Genomic DNA, 19150 nt, shown 5'->3' with positions numbered 1-19150 from the left:
CAATTACAGAATGAGTCCCAGCAGCCGCTATCAAGCTTAACCTAAAATAGTGTAAAGTGCACCAGTGACAGAGAAACATTTTTCTTCTTGTCCAGCGCCTCTTTTTTGTCTGTCTCTCCCTCTCTCTGTGTCTCCATGTTTTGCATTATCCCCACCAGTCTCTGTGGTTTTGAAGTGTCAGTGAAGGCATGGACCTCCATGGCTGAAGCATCCCAGAGGTTTTAAGGAAATCACAGTTTGATGGCATTCCCATATGCTTCCAGCTGACTGGGACAGTCCACTCTACGTCGGCTGTTCCGTAATAATTCTTTGAATTTGTTTTAACCGTTAAAGACAGCCAGATGTTTAGTGTTTGGTGCACAGAATCAGCAGAAAGGAAATGTAAGAAAGTGTGAAAAATAGGAATTAAGGGACACCTACGGGTATTATTATTGCATCATTACCAGCAGGGTTTGCTCAGCTTTCACTGGGAGGATTCATAGAATCTAGAAATTTTTATCTATATTTTTTCTGCACATGTATAATTAACCATAAATATAATTATACAATATGCATTTCATATTTCAAACTTTAAAAATTGTCCCTTTTCTTTTTTTTTCTTGTCTGCTACAGTTAAAGCGCAGACTTACAGTGTTAAACAATGCCATTTTGAAGCAGTTACTCTAAAGCTGAGTTCAACTTGTAAGCTGTAATTTACTGTAAATTTACAGTAAAATCTTTTCCAACGTTGCTTGTTCAGCTATAAATTTGTTGAGTAAAAGTAAAGAATGACAGAGAAAAGAGTTGGAATTTATTTAACAGGAAAACTTGTTCTGAATTCGTTGTTTCGTGGTTGGAAATAGGTAATTAAATTATGCTGAAAAACGACCGAGTGAATAAGAGTTTGTGCAGGACTCCCTACTTTCATTGTCTGATGTTATCTGTGCGTCTCTTGCAGACGGGGCCTTTGAGGATTCCCCTCTGAGGGCTGCGGATGATATTGTTCTCTGCGGTTTGCATCTGCTGGTTTGATAATCCAGTGATTCCGCCGTCAGAGGGGGATTCTGGGAGCGCAAATACGCAACAACACACAAACTCCTGGACTGTGACGGCAGCCATTGTTCCTCCCAAACAATGTCTTCACTTTGATGTCTGTGATGCTTGGCCGGCCGAGGGAAGTTTTTCAGCACCCAGTTCCCTTTTAAGTCTTTGCTGCCGAGAAACCCAGAAACTACAAAAAATCAGATGAATGCATATTTATATTAGCTTTAATAATATATCAGGTGGCTTTGTAGAATTTTACAACCAAAAAAAGGACAGTATATTTTATAATAAATGCACAGCAGACAGGATTAGATGATTTCTACATTAATATATGTTGGAAGTGTCTTTAATGTCAGGCTGTGCTCCAAAATTAGCCTCTGCTGAGTTAACACACATATAGGCGTGATTTTTTTCCCCTCTTCAATCAAAGTTCTGTTCTTAGAGATCTCTGGATTTTTTCTCAGTATTTTAATTCATAAATTATATAAAATTGATGCTTTTTTTAGCTTAATCTTTGTTAGCAAATGCAGACAAAGTTATGAATTCAATTTCAAAAGGCTTTACTGGAATAAAATCTTCCATATCGCTGTACAACATGATGCATCCTCTGTGGAAAGGGCTTCGTTTTTGTTTCACTGAAGGCCCTTCAAAGGCTCCCATAAAGGAATTTTTTTTCATTGTCCTGCTGCAGGGGCAACATGCTGCTGCGAGTCTTGACTGACAGCTCGAATCCTCCAATGTTCTTTGGCACAAAAGGCGACAAGCAGAAAGGAAATTGGCTTTTGTCCTCGCCTCCGAGCTCCTTAACCTGATGCCTGTTTTCTCATTTATTAAAACTTGAACTGTACTAACTAAAAAACACAACTAGTACGTCTTTGGTTAATTGTCCTGATTGTGGGTTTTAATAGGCTGTCTGCAACAAGATCTTTATTTGATTTGATTTGATTTTACTTTAGTTTTTATTTTGTGTGTGTGTGTAATTCACAGCAATTATTAAAATAAATCATTTGAGTCATTTTAAAAGAAAATCATAATTTTTAACTAATTTAACCAAACACTTTATTTTCCTTTAGCATTTTATTTTCCTTTTTTATTAACTTAATTATATTTATTTCCACCAAACAGCCCCCCTGCAGTCATTGAAAAGGTGTTTTTAAATGATTCTTTTCTTTTCTTTCCATTTAACAATCCAACAACCTTAAAAGAATATCTTTTCAAACAGAGTTTAAATTGTTTTCTTTTTTTAAGACGATAAAAAATTGACTTTTTTCATTTTTCCAGCTCTTAAATTTAAAAACCCAAACCCTAAAAATCAAACCCACACAGCCGAGCGAGTGAGGTGGCCAGAGGTGGAGGCCTCTCTGTTTGGCCTGTAATGACTCTAAGCCAGTAGTTTTGTGCCCCCTTCTGGCAATCCTGGCAATAGGTGACCAGCTGATATAGTTGTGATAAACAAAAATGAGACGCTGTGGTAATATCATCTCTCCTGCCGCCACATGGCCACAAACACCCTGGTATTATCTCCTTTATTAGATGTCCGAAAGAGTATGAAAACAATATTAAGGAGTATAAAACCCAACTGGTCTCACATTGCTGATGATGTCAGCGTTGAAAGCAGCTTAATAAAAAAAATTTTTAAAAAACTTTCAGTTTAATGAGCCAAATTTGGGATGGACCACAGAACAGATTCATGAGTCTTTTGTTAAACTGTCACATAAACAAGTCACCCCTTCCTAAATGACCCGACTTCAACCCTTCAGCATCAAATAGGACTGTTTAAAGAAGGCCAGCGGTGATAGAGTCGAAAAGAAGCTCAGGCAGAGCAACATAATCAGAAGCAAATCAGCCGTTTCCCCTGTCACTTCTCTGTACTCGGGAAACTAACAAGGCAGCGGGGTCTCCATCCGCTCCTTCGCTCCCTCCCTCTCCTTTGCGACTCCATAACTTGTCACATTCCTTATTAATTTCCAAGACAGATGCTGACTTTGCCTCTCCACCTTTCTTTCCCTCACTCCCCGTCTCTCTCTCCTTCTCCTCCATTTATCTCTGCCTCTTTGCCTTTATCTGCGTCTTCCATCCTTTCTCCTGCTATCTTCACCTTCCTTTCACACTCTCCACCTTTCCCTCTAAGTGCTCCACCTGCTCTCGCCTTTCTCGGCTCTCCTGTCATTATCTCATTCTTTTTATTTCAACACCATTTTCAAGAATTCGTTTCCACAAAAGAGATGCCGACGTTGCAGGGCCGGTTCTGAGATGAGTGCGAACACGTCACAATTAATGTAGATTTTTAACTGTGGGGAGAGAGCAAGGAGATCATAGCCCGATATGTTTAAGCAACTGATGGCTTCCAATTAAGGGAAGGGAATGCTGATTTCTTATCATGGAAAAGAGAAGAGAGATTGGGAGACGAAAGAAGAGGGGAATAGAAATTGGGAGCAAAGGAGAAGACAGAGCAGATAGGAAGCAAATTATTGACAGAAAGAAGAAACTAGAAAATGATGAAGCAAAAGGAATAAAGAAGGCGAGGAGAAAAAGGAAGGAAGATGCGTGTAAAGGAAGATTTCAAAAAGAGGGGGCCAGGTGGAGGATAAGAGCGAGTGATTAGAACAAAGGAAGAAAGAGTGGAAGCTAGAAACAGGTTGTAGATAAGAGAAGGAAAAATGTAAAGAGCAAGAAAGTGTTTGTTTCAGTGCTCGAAGAGATCACTCATGTCTGCAACTAAACTCATTCTGAAGCCCGAGAGCACTACTAAAAATATATTACAGAAGGTGCTTTAGGTACGTAATAAATCATTTAATATGACGTAAAGCATGAGATGTTTCTGGGTGTAATAAGCCAGGAAGTGCTCCTGTGCTGTTTTAAAAACTGCATTCATTATTCAGGCATTTCATTTGGTGCATTAACTATTTCTCAAAATATTTGCCATAAATGTTATGCGTGATATTAGATGATGGATGTTATCCATATCATCTCCTTCTAAATAAATCTATGCGAGGTTTGGAGTGCTGGACGTGCTGTTATTGACTTACAGAGTGATGCAAAGGTTGCTGTTACAGAGCAGCTTCTCATTTCAGCTGGACACACCGCTGAGTGTCATTGTAAACGCATACTGATGATAGCAGTGATATCTGAAAATGATGTGTCAATATTGTGTCACATATAAAACTGCAACTGACTGTGCTGCTTCTATTTTAAATTTACCAGAAAAAGACAGCACAAATATATGTCTATTTTTTAACTCTTTGTAGATGTAATGACACTATTGTGAGAGATCTTGAAATATGATTTTCGATTTGTTCCTGTAGCTGTTTTTTGGTCCTTTCATGCAATATGTCAGGTTTATGCTTGCATGGGTATGGAATCAATGCTTTCCATAAGTCTCTATGGAAGCATTCAGTGTGGGCGGCTATAGCTTACTTGGTTGTCCAGGTATGGAAATACTGAAAAGCTACAGGGACGTGAGTCTGACTCTGTCCCAGACCCTTTTCTGCCTAGTATTTCTCTCTGCCCTCTCCCACTGTTCTATCCATTAAATGCTAAAAATGCCTGGGAAAAAAAGACTTTAGCTAATTGCTAATTAGACGAAGAGCAGGGCTGATATATGCAGTGTATCTCTGTACACAGAGAGAGATGAGCGAGACAGCAGGCACTTCAAGCATGAAGAGAGAGTAATGTGTATATGTAGAGCATCAAGAAAGCCCAGAATCACATTTAACCTAGTCACATACAGTAATGACTGATCTAAGCCAAACTAATTAGTAGGCGTATCATTGTTATTATTAAAATGATTTATTTCATTTATTTCAATTCAGTTTAATTTTATTTGTACAGCACCAAATCACAACAACAGTCACATCAAGGTGCTAACAAATGCTAACAGGTTGTCTCACTAAGATCAAGATCGTTTTTACAAGCAATAGCTGTGTGCAGCAAACATACGCAAAAATTGAGACATGCATATAGTGACGCAACATTATAAATGATCACAAATTAGGAAAAATGCAAAAGTTGTTGCAGATAAAAAATATATACTTTTTCAAACGTCGTGGGTTTTTGCAGCTCATTGGACTTACAGGCAGTGTGAATCTGCGCTACAATAATGTTAAAGTGTTCTGAAACCTGACATTGTGTTTAAATTCAAACAGCAAGAAGCATTCGATCTTTTCAGTAGAGCCTTGTAAATAAACAATATACAGCGCTCCTTTCGTCAGTTATGGAGGACCATCCCAGTTTTTAATATAAGATGTGATAGTGAGTAAGGCTCAGTGTGTTGGGATTTATCGTCTGTGATAAATTCCAACACACTGAGGCGTCAAGGCGGACGAAGATGCAGGCATATAAACAATATCACCATAATCAAGTGCAGACAAAAATATGAAGAAACAAGATTTGTTTCTATATAAAAATCCAGCTTTAGTTTTCAGTTTTCTTGAAAGGTGTGAGAGTAGCATCTAGGCAGAGTCCAGAGTATTTGTAACAATAAACAGTTTCAGCTTTATGACCATGAAGGGTTTGACCTTGTAAATATCATGCACACTGAACTTTTCAAAAATTTGTGTGATACGAGATTTCTAGGATTTATAAAAAAGGGATTTGCAGATTTTAATTGGCCTGATCAAGAATCACGAGGAGCCAGTGGTATTTAAAATAGTGTCATCAGCATAAAAGTGTACAATCTTGGGTGGCAGAGACAATATTGTTTTATGTACAAGGTGATTGATAGAAGTCCAAAATTGTATCCCTGTGGAATACCTACACATGTCTGTCAGAAAGATAATCGTTAAACCGTTTAATGCACTGTTCATCTAAGACGACTAAGACTAACTTTTCTCGTATTTTTGGGAAAGACTATAGTAGTGGGGGACTTACTTGGATCTTTTGTTCAAATTAGATCTGTTGAAGTGAAATTAAGAAGACTTTCTTTGTTTGGCCAAGTAGCAGAGAGAGCATCTGATACAAGTTAAGCTCTAAGTAGATTTCATTTAGTGCCGCTGAGCTCTCTTAAAGTTCAGCTGTAGTAAAAGAAGTTGTTACATTAGCTTCATTCTTTTATTGTTTCATGAAGCTGTTTTATGCACAAAACAGGAACACGGGGCAAATAAGACACATTAACTAAGAGTTAATAAGGGTTGTGTCTTGTCTTGAAAAAAACCTACATGTAAACCTGCAGGGAATAAACGATGGTCTCCCATGCCACCGACTTAAATACCCACAGAAATACCAGTAAAAACGGCAACATTGACCGTGTGGATAGCTGGTGTTGATCTCTTGTGTCACGTTTAATTTGGTCTGACTACACTAATTGTACAAGCATTCTGTGATAAAGAGCTAAGGGTCTTTCATGAGGATTACACAGTTTCCCTGCAACAACAACCAAAAACACAAAAAAGGAGATTTAAAATAACAGGAGTGACTGAATCTGCACTGGGAGATGCTGAGTATTTTTCTGTGTACAGCTACGGTGTACTCAGGTCCGTTCTTACAGAACAAGAAATAAAATCTACATTAATAATATTAATAAAGAAAATTCATGTGTATTTGTCATTTTTATTACAACTCCATGTACACAGAGTATTACTACTATACTACCACCGTTCTTTCTAATGGTCACCAGGGAGGGATGACAGTGGTTACAAAAGGAATTCAATAGACGTCTATGGGAAAACAGACTTGAGCCCTGACCTCTGCTAATACTTTCCACTCTTACTGGATAAAATTTGTTGGTTTGTCGTGTTTTTAACTAGTGAGATTTAATCTACACGGTTTACAAAATGTCTTATTTTCCTTCACATAAAATGCAAAATGTGTCCATTTCTTTTTCTCCCGAGGGTTCACGTTTGGTCATTTTTTCATGAGAAACAGGGAGGATGGGAGCTAGTTGCACCGTTTCCTGAAAAAAGGTGCAACTAGCTCCAATGCCCGGGGACAGATGAGAGGTGCACATCTAACCTTATTGCACGAGGAGAGTCCTGATTGGATCACCTCCAAAATTGTCCCGCCTTTCTGCACAACTTAATTAGCTCTGATTGGATCTCGCCTCTCCAGAATGTTTTCACCTCATTTGTATTAGCTGACAAAAGTGTCTTCATGCATTTTGTTTTCAGCAGAAAAAAAAGGTCACATGTGACAAATATGTCAAACACTTTTGGTTAATGAAATGAACACTGCTTCAGAGCAAGAGGTTCATCTGTTTGAGATTCTTGAGGTGAGTTACCCTTCCATTATTTTTCAGCAAGAAAAAAAACAGTCTGGTTATTCAGCTTAAAAAACGGTTTTCATTATTAGTTCATTCCAGGATTTCTAAGATCAAAATTGTCCAGTAAATTTTCTGTTGTCCAATGTCCATCTTTTCACAAATAACCTTCACGCCTGGCTTGCTGAGTTCACCGCGGCTTTTCTCACGGTCCTGGGCGGCGGCCCAGCAACGGTCGGGTCGTATTGTTTTTGTTGTCGCCACGTGCAAGCGGGAGGGTAAACAAATCCAGTTTTAATAAGGCCTTGTATCTCATAATCCCCGCCCGCCAGCAGGTGAGGACCAACATATGGGGCGAGACTACGACGAAGGGGCAGCACGAACTCGTGCACAAATACACACCCGCACCATGCGCACGCGAACACACACAGCAGCTGTCGCTTGTTTTCCGAGGCAAGACCGATCCAACAAGAACATGGTGGGTCTTTGGGAGCTGGGCCAACATCGGGGGGAGGAAGGGGGGGAGGCATATTGATGCAAATGACAGAAGGTGAAGGGAAGGAAGAAAGGCGGGAAGGATTCCAAGTAGAGTTTATCTGCTTCTCCCTCCCGTTAAAGTCCACTCGCTTCCTGCCACTCTTACATTCCCTAAGCCGATAAATGACACAGGGTTAAGTACTCCACGGCTATTATAACCGAACGTGGAGCGAAGCAATAGCACAATATTTTTCTGTGCTGAAGCCAAGAGTGTCAGAGCTCAACTAATTTACCACTCTGCTGTTTTGTAAACATAATACGTTTGAGTAGCGGGACTTGTTCATGGTTACTTTGCCCTTGTGTACTTTACAGCGATAAAATTCTTTCAGTGAGAGCGGAGAGGAAGGGGGAAAAAAAAAATCAATTTCCCCCCTGACTGATTTGGTTACACACGGCTCGGGCACACTCTCCCTACAACTTGTCTTGTTTTAAAGCTTAACAAATGTACTTTTTTCTCTCGTTGTTGTTTTGGCTTATTTCATAAGAGAGCTTCTCATAAATCACCGTAGGTCACTGTAATCTTTCAGTCCGAGTTTAAACATAAAAATCAAAGCAGAGCTGAGGTTTTAATGATTTTATGTCCTCTTCTCCACAGGGCCTACTCAGTATGGTTTATAACTCTGCCTTCGCCTTTCTTCTCGTGCCTTCTTTTAGCTTCTTCTCTCCTCCCTCCTTTGTTGACTGTATTTCCCTTCTCAATCTTTCCCCTTGTTCTTTATTCCTGACCTATTCCCTTCCTCCTTCTCGTAATCTGCCTCCCCTCTCTCTCTCTTCTCTCTCAGCCCATTTCTGCTTCTTATGAAGTGTGAAAAATGATTGTCTGCAGGATGAAGTGGACAGAATTCGCCGGCGTAATGGCCTGACAAAATGAATCGCGGCCTTCCTCGCCATCCATCACCACTCCGAGGCGACTGCTGGCTTATTGATTACTAGTTGTAACTACAAAGTGTCTGATTCAGTGCTTGTGGCGTTGCGTACAGAGGGAGGGGTGGGAGTTTGAGAAAGGTGGTTGGCAGCGGGTGGAAGGGAACGCAGGCAGCTGTAGCACTCTCAAAAATCCTCCTTTGATAGATTTTAAATGGTGAAATATTGATTTCTGTCTGGTCCAAGGCCCGGCCGAGCTGGCCGCAACTATTTGTCGGAGGTATAATGCTGGACACCCGTTTCTGCTGGCCACCATAAGTCATACTGACACCGGGAAAAATGAGGAAGGTGGAAAAGGGGGGAAAGGGGGAGAGAAATAAATACGTGGCTCACCCCTTTACCTTCATTCTAGTCTAGTCCAGCAGTGTCTCCCATGTTAAATCGCACATACGAAAGCACAAGCTGAATAATCTTGCTTCTATTTAATTCACTTTTCTATATCCTTGTTTTATACAGATATAAAATTATGTAGATGTGATTTGAGCAGTGGGTACATAAAGTGCCCTCGGTGTTTCTCCTCTACATAATTTCCTGAATTCTGGTGAATTTTTATCACACCAGTTTATGAAGGAAATGTTGTATTATCTAAAGGGAAAGAAAAACTGGGCACAAAGTGAGATTTCAATTCTGGATTAATTTACTGGGATATTATATATAGATATGGAGAGGTTGTGACGATGATGCAGTGAGATGAGAGTAATACCCTGCACTTATATGGTGAAACATACATTAATAAACATACATCAAACATATGAATCTAATCCATGCCCTTCAGTCTAGCAATATGACAACGATCCATGTCATCTTTTTAAATCCAGATTATAATCAACCCCCAGAAGTCCCCGTGGTTTCCCCCATTTCTGCTGAAAAAGATGAGTCCCTGCATTCAGATCAGATCGAATGGAAATACAAGCAGGATCTCTGACCCACTACACCATATGTCTTTCCTTACTAACATCACAAAGGCAGACTGGGTCACATCCTCCTTTCCCTTAAGAGAGGCGGGAACCTCTGCAAGCAGACGTAGAAGTGGATTTGCCAAAACCTCATGATCTACTGCTGCACTATACTGCTACCCAGATGATTTGAATTTTCATGCATTCCCACAAACAATGCAACCTGGTGCCTACATGAGATTTCTGTTTGGGACAGTTTGGCGAGGTTGCCGTTCTGTGCTTATGATAGATGTGTGCATATATGCAGATGTAGTGCAAAATATTGTATTGTGAACTCAATTGTAACATTTCGTCTTTTACACATTTGAGCCTTGGCCATGAAAGCGAACCCTTGTTCTTTCACAATTTCATGTTCCTGCTCATCACGCAAACATGTAGTACATGTAGTATTTGTGGGGGGTTTTGGAATCATCGATTATTAAGACTGGCACAATAGCCAAAACACTTTTACACCTGAAAAACTTTTATGAATGCCCTTCTCTTTTATGGTTATCATACTGCCTGTGCGCTCGTGGTACCACAGGCTGCAGCTGCTAGCTGAGATGATAGCATGCTCTCGGTCCACATATGTGTTAGTGCAAGGGTCTCGAACTCCAGGCCTCGAGGGCCAGTGTCCTGCAGATTTTAAATCTCATCCTGGGTCAACACACCTGATTCAAATGATTAGTTCATTACCAGGCCTCTGGAGAACTTCAAGACATGTTGAGGAGGTAATTTAGCCATTTAAATCAGCTGTGTTGGATCAAGGAAACATCTAAAACCTCCAGGACACCGGCCCTCGAGGCCTGGAGTTCGAGACCCCTGTGTTAGTGTGTGGCCGGGGCGGGGAATATTACATTTACCACAAAAGACGAATTCACATTTTAGGATTGAAGTCCTACAGTATTAGAGAGAGAAACTTAATGAACAAAAAATTGTTTTGAAAGCATTAATGGCAACGGTGGAGAGGAAGAACTCCCTTTTTAAAGGAAGAGCCCTCCAACAGAACCAGGCGCAGGAAGGAGGAGCCGTCTGTCGTTCCTGGATGCTAAAGGTTCGGGAAAAGCAAACAAATACATCTGAATATTCTGCATATTTCCTAAAGTGTTGACTCATGCTAGCGTTTAGGAAAACAAAACAACGCCCATTAAAAAGCAACACACAATAACACCGACACCCTTTAAGACCTTTCTCATTACCCTGCATTTGAAAAAGTGGTGTGACTGTGTGGAGGGTGGGGGCTGTTATGAGGATAGTGACCTACTAAGAGAGCAGACCATGAAAAGGTGATTATTGCTCTTAATTGCCATCTGCAGAGGCTGCCAAAACGCAGGCAGGTAGCATTAATCTACATTAAAGACATTAGAGACAGCGCACACAGCACTTTTCTGCCGATTCACACTTATTTAAGGCTGCGTATTGTTCCGCCGATAAGCTTCAATTAATAGCATTTTTAATGCTGAGCTACTGAGTTCTGCAGTTAGCGCACTGTGGTCTCCGTCTCAGACAACATCAACAGATATTCTGATGACCACTGCAAAACAGGAGTGAACAACCTAAAAGAAAAGAAAATACTGCACCTGAATTTATTATGTTTGATTTATTGTATAAATAGGTGCCATTCTTGCATGTTTGCATTGCATGATGGATGAATAATACACTGTTACAATACTAGTTTTTGTAACTATTCTAATAGATACACACATACTGCCCATAATCCTATAAACCTATATGAGATTAAATATACTTTGTGTTAATTGGGAATTCTAAATTGTCCATATGTGTGATTGTGAATGGTGGTTTGTTTCTCTGTATTAGCCCTGCAACAGACTGCCAACTTGTCCAGGGACTACTCCACCTCTCGCCCTATGGTAGCTGGGACTGACTCCAGCCTGACGGAAGGTGGGTGGATGTTAATCTGTCATTTTGCATTTGATCACCTTCAGCTCATCCCAACATCTCAGTATCTTTCAACCTGGTATTTGATTTTCTTCTGGCATGCAACTTTTCTATTTTAATTCATTCTTCTGCTTCTTCTTTGATTCATTAGACCCTTCAGCAGCCATAAGTTTGACTTTAGAAAGGGTTACAGCCCACCTGTGGCCCAAAGTTGGAGGAAACTTTGGCTGAAGTTAGCTAACGTTGCAATAAATATTATTTATCCCTGAACTATCTGACTTTATACTTGTTTACATAGTAACATATAAATATGTGATAATTAGAAAACTTTGCAAGTCACAAAATTCTTGGCTTCTTACTATAATACATCAAATCTCTGTCTGTCCATCTGTCTGTCTGTATGTTTATCCCTAAACTCCTCCTATGTGATCAGGAGATGAGCAACAAAACTTTCTACACGGGTACATTTGAGGCTCCTGAAGGTTCTCATCTATATCAGATGTTGTGCTGTCACCATATTGCCTTGCAGCCACGTTCCACTGGGCTAAAATGATCTATTTTTAGCATTTATGCACCTAATACCTAATAAAAACATTCCATCATTTAAATTTCACAACAACAAATTTATACCCACAAAATCTACTGTTATATATATATATATGATACTTCATGAGGCCATCACATTTACCTAGAAATTACCCAGCAATAACATTCATTTAGTTTTGAATTTTTACATTATATTATTATATAGTTTTTATATTTTTTAGTTCAATTTTTATCTTCTATTTATTTCTATAAACAACATACACCAACTCTATTATTTTTAACTTTTCTCAATCTGATATCATAACACCACAAACAAACCGCACAATACTGTACATGGACATGCACCCACTCAACATTTACAATACTAAGACTCAATATGAATTTGTTTATTTCAATTTTGCTCTTTAATCCATCATATTTTCGTTTTAACGCCATGCTGGGTGCGTTGCAATGTTTTGGTCCTGAGAAAAACTGAAATTAGGTTTAGAGCAGGTGGTGACTGCCACCCACACACCCTCCACCCGACAGACACACATACACACATACATATGCAGCACAGAGGAAGCTCAGTCCTGGTGGGAGGTCTGAGGTCTGGCCCTCCACATTCCACAGACAAGTGTCTAGCACCTGCTAGGCCTCAGTCAGCCTTTACTGGCCAACAGATTAGGACGGGCGGACACACTCCAAATCCATTTACTTTACAGTCTGTGTATTTGCGAGAGAGAAATCATTCTGCAAAATTAAAATGTGAGGTGAATTATACTGTAGATTTTGGCATTTCAGTATTAAAGCCTCACCCAGACAAGACTTCACACACACACACACACACACACACACACACACACACACAGTATACAGTATGTCCATATAAATGCGCACACACCTTCAGCAGGCCATGTCTGACAGGTGCACATGTCAGTGGTTAGTTCAACCTGGATCAGAGCATTTGGTCTCACTCTGTCGCAGCCAGGCCTCTAGGGTGTGTGTGTGTGTGTGTGTGTGTGTGTGTGTGTGTGTGTGTGTGTGTGCGTGTGTAAAACCCAAGGACCCGATGCTCAGTACCCAGACACTACCCATATTGTTTTCTTCAGTGGAGCTAGAAAAAAGGAAGCTGATTTACAGAGCTGTCTGGCACTGGAGCACACGGATGCATGACTGACTCTGCCTAATGGAGTTTTCAGCCCTGGATTTACACTTCTCCATCTCTGTGCGAGGAGCACAGCCCGGCTGCTTCACGGCTCCCTGGAAGCTATGTTAGCTCACTGATCTCGTCCCGCATCCAAGTTTGCTTCATCATCAACCCCACTTCAACCTTCCTGCAGCCATAAAAATTTACTGAATAAAAAGACATTTAAGCATATGCACGCACTTACTTCATATATCACGTGCACAGGAAAGTGTCATCAAAGCCTCTTTACAATTTTCAGTCCAGCGTGTTAGCACATTTACTGTCAGTGTTCATTAATGCTAGCTTAGCAACACTGGCTTCACTCGATACACGTCATGCTAATATAAAGAACAAGTCACTTTGAGGTCAAACTAGAGTGCCTGACAATAAAAAGAAGGATGAAGGTCGGAGGTTCTGAAGTGTCCAAAAAGCCATCAAAAATGAACAAAGCGCTGTGAGCCGGAGCCGATGATGTGGGAATTCAACATTAACGTGTTAAGTGGACCTAAACCAGTTTGGTCTGTGTCGGATTGCTGGACTGCCATCAGGGCAGGACTGCGTAACTGCCAGCAGCTGCCCCTGAATACCGGCCTTAACAAATTATCTATTTCACAGCTCACAAAGCATTTAGCCTTCAAACTATGTGAACTAATCCATTCCCGTGCTTTTAGAAGGAAAGCCACCCAATATTTTTGATCAGTGATCGTGATGTAGTGGGCACGCCAAGACTGTAAACGCCATGTTAATAAATATGGCGTTATCACATCTACCTGATTGACCCAATATCAGTAGCTGAAAAATGCACATCCAGGTGTCAGTGCTAGCATCTCAGAAAACAAAGGATTGAAAATGAAATAACTGATTTTAATCAGCCACAATGACAATATAATTATTTTTTTGTTCATGGCTATCCCATGGTCATAATCACTACTGAGCCTAAATGCTATGGGTGTTGAAAAGAATAGAGAGTTTGTTAGCTTGAGCTTTAGGAAACATTAGTGAAGAAATGCACAACCCCTACAGGTAGTGCATTGTTCCACTACATTAAAAAAATGGAAATAAATTCAGTACCCCTCAAGATTTGATTAAGACACATCACTACAGAATAGCTTCCTCCTGCCATCAGATTGGCTCCACCCACAAATCCCACCATTGCCATTTACAATAATTTAACAAGTTCTGTGCTAAGATCATTCTGTCTTTGTTCTGTTTCTGTTGCCATTTAATCCAACTATTTTGCATACATTCTAAAGTCTCAATCTTTAAGCCAAAATTGATATGATACAACAGAGTATATGCAAGTATTGGCAATCCTCATCAGTTATTGTGCTTTGAATTGCCCATTAGCTGACATCGGTCAACAAAGTCAATACCAAGCCAATGTCTGGTTGATATATCAGTGCATCCCTATAGTAGATGATGCTGATCAATAAGATTAGCACTGGGTTGTCTTTATTTTAAGGCCTAGGAACTGGTCACTTACCAGTAATCACTGGTCGTTAGAGACAATTTTGTCCCAACCAGCTAGTTGTCAGAGGTTTCTTGCTGTCAGTAAGAGAAATGAATTGTACAGATTTATGTATTGCTTGACCTATCATCAGGTCAATATTATTAGCTGATTCTAGGCATTTGATGATGTATTGATCTCACCATTTAAAACAGCCAATATTAAAAACTAAAGAAGAGACGGTAGAGACACCCTTCAACCGTGTTATCAGTGCTGACATTGCATAGTTTGTCCACTAGAGGGCACTCTGCTACTTTCCTTTCAGCAACACACCCTCAAAACTCCACAAATACAATAACCATCTGATCTGGGCAGAGTCAGACAGAGTTTAATGAGAAAATAAATAGCTGAGCATAACAAATGTTAGGAAATCTGTAATTTCCCTAATAATGTGTCTAAAAAATTAACGAGTCAATATATAGGAACATTACATTTTTAAATCACTAAATATTGGCATTAAGCTTATGAATCCTATCTCAGTGAGGCTCTAGACCTTACAAAAGAAATTAACTGTCACCTGATCTGACACAGCTCCTGTTCATCAGCAGAAAATGTTGCCCGGCCATTCAGCGAGCCAGTCAAAGACTGAAGGACCAGCCCTCGACTGTGTGAGAGCAAACCATGAGCACCAGACATTATTTCCTCATTTTGCAGGGTTTGTCAGGGGACCTTGAAGCATTTATGCCAGAAACTCAGGGTGGAATAGCTCTCATAGTGGAAGCTTTGGTCCAACATCAACTGTTGGCAGTGGCTAATGAATGGTATATAAACTGGAAAACTGATTTCCTTAATCCACTTACGTTTCTTTAGATTCTATGGTGTGGTAAGCCTATTAGGCCACAGAGCTGTGGAGAATCATGCAATAAGTGTTGAAAGTAACAGCAGTGGGAGGCTGAGGAGGAAGGAACAACTGTGGCACAATAGTCTCCTTAAAGTAACACCCCAAAGAATACCGTATGAAACATTTGATCGAATCGTGCTTAATATAAGCCGCAGAAAGAAAGAAACCAAACTGATTTCTTCATCGCTTACATCCAGAGCGGTAAGCTCGGATTTGTCTCCTGGGTTCCTTCTGCAACATTTATCGAGGATAAAAAAAAAGAAAAAAAAACAGGAGCGAGAGAGAGAGAGAGAGAGAGAGACCGAGGGAGACAGAAAGTGAGCGAAGGATCAAGGTCTCTCCGTATAATTACAAAGATAGCACGGTCTCCACTCTCCCCAGTGGAGGCTCCGAGGCGTCACTCCCCGTCCCTTCATATTGTATAAAGACTGTTCTATCAGCCCACGAACGGCATCATTGCTTGTAAATTAATTTGGGGTTCCTGTCAGTCGGGCCCTTCTCCTCTCTTATCTGGAAGTGTAATATGGGAAGCTGAGAGGCTTGGGAGATACTGCTGAGAGCGCTGGAGGAGAGGAGGTGAGGGGAGGTGGGGTGGGGGGTGAAAGTGAGTATTAAAGAGAGAGAGAGAGAGATAGGAAAGAGAGAGGCAGGGACAAAACAAGAGAAGCGAGTGGAAGAAGCAAATGGGTCCCTGTGGATGTCAGGAGTGGATCCGATGGAGGACCTGACTCAGTGATAAGTGAATATGGTCTGGCTTCCTATTTTACACACACACACACACACACACACACACACACACATGCAAGCCATTTGTCATCCAGACTGGACTCTACATCGAGAGGCCTTCACCTAGCAGCACTATTTGTTGCCGTATCACAGCCTGCGGATAAATCTTCTCCCAAGGATCCTTGTTTAAATCCGCCCCCTATTACCAAAGGTCCGGCCCTCTCATGATCACATGAGCTACACACACAAGCACGCACACGGACACCTCTGACCCCTTCAGTTGTTTGTAATTAACCCCTCACCCACTGTATGTTGCCTCAATTCCCTAATGGCAATAAATAGGCCTGACTACAATCCCATTAGCCGACTGAGTCATGATGGTGAATTAGGGGGGACACTGACTAAACGCTGGGCTGAAATTGAATATGAGCGTCGTTACTTGAGCTGACACCGTGTCCCTTTATTTTCCACAAAAGCTCATTTACACGAATTGTCCTTTTTATTGTTCATTTATTGAAATATCTATTTGTTCGAAACACATTTCTTTTGTTAAAACACTCCAGTTTAAATACAGCTTATTCTGAGTTAATTGCGTTTGTGTATACTGTATCTGTGGAAATAATACGTGTTGACAGAGCAGTGTTTATGACAAGTAGTTCAGGTTGGGCTGAAGTCAGTTGTGGGTGGTTAAATGAGGCAGAGGCAAAATGAAAATACAGCTCCAAATTAATAGAGCTGTGTTATATCAGACAGGACTGCTTTTATTCTGAAGCCAGCGGGGACTGTGGTTGACACAGGCTAACTTAATAACTTAGTGGTTTCTGATGTTGAAAAAAGCTCAGATATTAAGTAACATGGATGTTTTTAGCTGATAGGCTTTTACTAAACTCAAATACAGTTTTAGATGATTATTTTCATTTTACAACATTGTGCATTTTGTCTGTTTCATTACCAGTATTATTTCATCACCTTAAAAAATATGATGCTTTGTCCTGGATTAAATAGGAATGCACCAATCTTGAAGCTGTGAGTGAGTACAAATGTCACTGTATAAATGACTTGCATTTGGCCGAGAGTCCCACTAAAAATGCTTTCGCTTAGTTTGATTTGTTGCTATTCATTCTAGATTTTTCTGCCAAAACAGATTTTCATTTTTTTAAGAAACAAATTTTTTCTGTTTGTATCGACTCACTGATATCGGCCGATATCTGTCAATGTTCTGTCAACACATCGGTGTATCCTTAAAATATCCAGCATCATATGTAGTCATTAAAACTGTCTCAAGCTTGAATTTAACAAAAAATGCTGCTTACAATCAAATGCACCAGTAATATTATTATTGTAGAATACGTGTGTTATGTACAGCATTTTTACTAATTAATTTTGAGCATGTAATGCTACAAATGTGAGCAATAATTTAAAAGAAGCCTGTAGATGTTTATAAAGATTTTCTTTAATGAAGTTTGAATAAAATAAAAAGCTGTTTTCCAGCATATAGTAATGTTAATCATTTACAGCAAATTGTATTGTCTTAATGGTGTACATGACTATACTGCAGGACATCACTTCATTGTGTATTATGGCTAAAATCCTTTGTTTATGAGTAATCGCATTCATGTTTGCCTGTGTGAGCAATAATTATTTCCACTTCCCATTAAACAAAGAATATCTTCTTCTTCGTGTGGAGACCCACGGCGACCACAGCAATAAAAAATCTTTTTACAAAGCTTTGTTTTTTTTACACTCCATCATTTTGAGCATTCACACAAAGCAACAATGAGCAAAACAAGCTAGGAGTATGTGAATGTATTACATTTGGCAGGCCTCCAAAAGTGGCAAAAACAACAGAGCCTTTTTAAGCAAAAGAACAATAAGACATGAATCATCTATTGTGGCCCGCTCTGCAGGGTTGGAACTGAATCCACATGAAGAATTGGTTCATTTCCAAACGTATGAGTGTGGAAGTAGACGGGGCACTGAAGCACTCCTGATGGATAAATCCTGTCAAGTTCAATTCAACAGTCACAGTAAAGCTTTTTTGTGCATATTTTTGTTTGTTATTATGTTGTCTAAGTAGCAAAGATGAAGATTAGATTATAAAATAGAAATATTAAAAAATTTAAAATTAAAAATAAAATACAACCTAATATAAAAATGGAAATACACACGTAGTTTATTATATTTTCAGCATGTAATTATCAAAAGAGAAGTATACAACTGATTCTTCTTTTTCTGTGCAGAGTGGAAAGCACATTTCTGGGTATCTACCGCCACCTGGTGGCTACAAGCCGACAGGCATGATTAAAGCGTGTGCAATACGGGAAAATTCTACAGTTTTGATATTAAATGCTACATTAAATATAGTATTTCTAGACAAACAAACAAAAAATACTTTATTTATTTATATTAGGCGTCAGTGAGGTCAATTACAGTGTGAGCCAAACCAGCTCTATAAATATTGGTCTCCCTCTAGGAAACAGTGAAAAGCTCAAAGGGTAAAATTAGCATGCTTTTGAAAATGTAAAACGAATTTTACATTTTAACTGTCCAAAAACTACCAAACTTTCTGCTTAATTTTTACTTTTCTTTTTCCGCTGCAAACCAAAATACTAAACTTGCTTAATTACTTTCTTAATTTTTAAGAATGAAATCGTTTCATGTGTTATTGTGCCATGTGTTATTTTGTATTCATGGTTTCGTAAGTAGGGGCTACCAAAATGTTAAAATGAAAGATTGCAATACATTAAATCTTCTTTACAATAGTATGTGGCAAAAGTTCATTTCTATTCAGTTTTATTTATAGAGTGCCAAATCACAACAACAGTTGCCTCAAGACACTTTAAAAACGGGG

This window comes from Copadichromis virginalis, linkage group LG23 (assembly GCF_057382275.1).
Source record: "Copadichromis virginalis isolate Kocher_CV1m ecotype Utaka linkage group LG23, C_Virginalis_male_GT1.1, whole genome shotgun sequence".
In the NCBI taxonomy this organism is placed as follows: Eukaryota; Metazoa; Chordata; class Actinopteri; order Cichliformes; family Cichlidae; genus Copadichromis; species Copadichromis virginalis.
The sequence above is the reverse complement of the archived record's forward strand: the minus strand, read 5'-3'. Positions refer to the sequence as shown.